Below are 2,917 nucleotides of genomic sequence, written 5' to 3'. Positions count from 1 at the left end.
GCTGTTGAGGAAAGGGAAGATGCCAGAGCATCCACAAGTGTGTGTGTGTGTGTGTGTGTGTGTGTGTGTGTGTGTGTGTGTGTTGAAAAAGAGAACAGGAGGCATAGAAAACCAGGTCGTCATTAGCACTGTCTGGCTGTCAGAGAATCCAGTACTGCAGTCTGATTTTTGAAGGCTGGTTTCTAAAAGGATTCTCTCTTCTTCTTTCTTCTTAAAACGTTATTAAAAACAAGACATCTGTAACAGAATAACAGGAAATGACATGCCATTGGGGGCTGCTGACCCTCATCTCACCCATTGCATGCCAGATGGAAGTGAAAAACAAATGTTTGGTTTACTGTAAATCTAGAGCTGTCACATCATAAATTTGCATTAACTGTACGTGGTTAGGAAGAAAGCTTCCTGTGACATCAGCGCAAGTCAACGTATGAGCCAAAGAAAAAATACATTAAAAAGGTTAAAAATTCTGTCATCATGAAAACTATTCCTACAAGTCGTCTGAAGCCATACGAGACCCTGGACCACAAAACATAAGGGTCAATTTTTTAAAATACATCATATTCCCATTGTTGTATGGTTTGTTATGATAGGACAATATTTGGCCGAGATACAACTATTTGAAAATCTGGAATATGAGGGTGCAAAAAAAAAAACGTAATATTGAGAAAATCGCCTTTAAAGTTGTTCAAATGTAGTTCTTAGCAATGCATATTACTAATCAAAAATTGCATTTTGATATATTTATGGTAGGAAATTGGCAAAATATCTTTGTGGAACATGATCTTTACTTAATATCCTAATGATTTTTGGCATAAAAGAAGAATCGATAATTTTGACCCATACAAAATTCTTTCATGAAACTCTAGATGGCACAGGCTGATGGGTTATTAAAAGGGGGGTCCAATGCTGTTTCATGCATGTTAAGTTATTTACACTGTTAAAGAGTTGGATTCTCATGCTAAACATGGCCAAAGTTTCAAGAAACATTTGGGTGTTTTTTTGTACTTTATTTCTGTGCCGAATACACACTTCTGGGTTTCTTACACATTGAACAGAGCGAGAGCAAAAGAACACCCATCAACGCTATGATAGCAATGTGTGATCCATCAATATCACCAATATAGTGTGGAAGCACCCACTTGTTCTCAATGTAGCTGCACTGCTGCACAGGACTTATTCGGGAAGAATATCTCCAAAGAAGTATGGTTTTGGTTGTAAGGCAAAGAAAACCTTGCTCAGCTTCCCGAAGAACCCAGCGTTACCTGAACAGTGCATGATGCAGTTTCTTTTTCCGGGGCAGAAACGGAGTTCTGCAAGTGTGTTTGATGATGAACATTTTATAAACAAGGCCCAGTTTGATTCTAGATTTGCACATCGTTTGATACTGAAAGGTGGAGCAGTCCCAGCTAGAAAAGATCCTGGTCATGATTCCGAACTGCAGATACTAAGTGAAACGGTATCAAATGTCTGTTTTGTTGGCAATCGGCGTACAAATTTGCGTCAATCTTTAGCTCTGCCTACGGCACGCCTCCAGGAGCTCAGCTGTTTTCAAAGAAAATCATAAAGCTGTATCTTTCTTTTGTAAATATGGTAAAACTTAAGACTTTTTGGAGATATGAAGGATGCAGTACTACTCTATAGGTACTCAAGATTAACTTAAGATTGGGTGAAACAGTGTGTTATGTCCCCTTTAACGTAACTTACAGCCTTATTCACAGCCTTATACGACTTGGCACAAGGTGATTGGTTCATGTCACAGCCAATGTACACAGCCAATGAGTTTGCACCTCTATCTTTAAATGGCGTTCACTTGAGCCTTTCGCAGCACGCTTTCAGAGTTCCTCTGAAACCCTTCAGTATAGATCTGCTACCGGTTATTTTATATGCTATTTGTGCAGCAGCATGTCTTAAATACTCACAGTAGGGGTGTGCGATACTGCAAATTTTGGTATCGATCCGATACCAAGTAAATACAGGGCCAATATCGCCGATGTTGATACCAATACCGATACTTTTTCCTTTTAAAAAACATATACTTAAATGACCAATGACACATTGTGTATCAATAATAACCATAGTTGGTATGACTAAAATATTATATTATATTGTATTTATTTGACCCTCTAGCACTCTCTATTCTAATTATATTCTTTATAAAACAAATCTTTTAGACTCTATTAATTTACTTACTGCTTGTTTTCTTAACAAACAAAAAAATCTAATTTAAAAAACCCTTTCCATGTGTACTGCGTTAGACTAAATGAGACTTGTCATAACTTTTGCATGTTACTGCGGTTTTGTTGATTCTGATTGCTTCCAGGTCCTCTTTTGTAAGTCGATTTTAGATAAAAGCATCTGATAAATGTCTAAACGTAAATGTAATATTATTCACCTTAAAACTGTGGATATTCTTTGCCTTTCTAAAAGGAGTTTGCAAGCATAGGACTCTAGAATATGAAAGCAATGCATATAGTTTTATGGTAAGCATTTACCTCCCATGGAGTTATAACCCAAAACTTAACATGGCTTAATGCATTAAAAAGATTAATATTAAAAGGCCAAACCCAGTATACTGATGATGCTAATGATGTGCAGGTAAGCAGCCCAGGATATGAACACAAAGTGCATGCATGTTAAATGTTTTCCTCATAGAAAACCATTTATACAGAAAACTTTTAACGTGGCTTAATGGTTAAAGACAGTGATACTGTATAAAAAGGCCAAATCCGAGAAATGTAATTGGGTCTGGCTTCCAGTCTCATCTGCTTCCAGCAAATTTAGCAGTACAAAACAGCTCGTTTTGCTGATTGATATTGGAAACAGGTGTTTCTTACCATATTATTTTAATGTATTTTCTGATTTATAAACACACAGGGTGGATAGCTCAAACTGTTTTTTTGGTTTATTGCAGTGTTAT

Source organism: Garra rufa, chromosome 6 (assembly GCF_049309525.1).
Source record: "Garra rufa chromosome 6, GarRuf1.0, whole genome shotgun sequence".
Lineage (NCBI taxonomy): Eukaryota > Metazoa > Chordata > Actinopteri > Cypriniformes > Cyprinidae > Garra > Garra rufa.
This window is presented reverse-complemented; position numbering follows the sequence as displayed.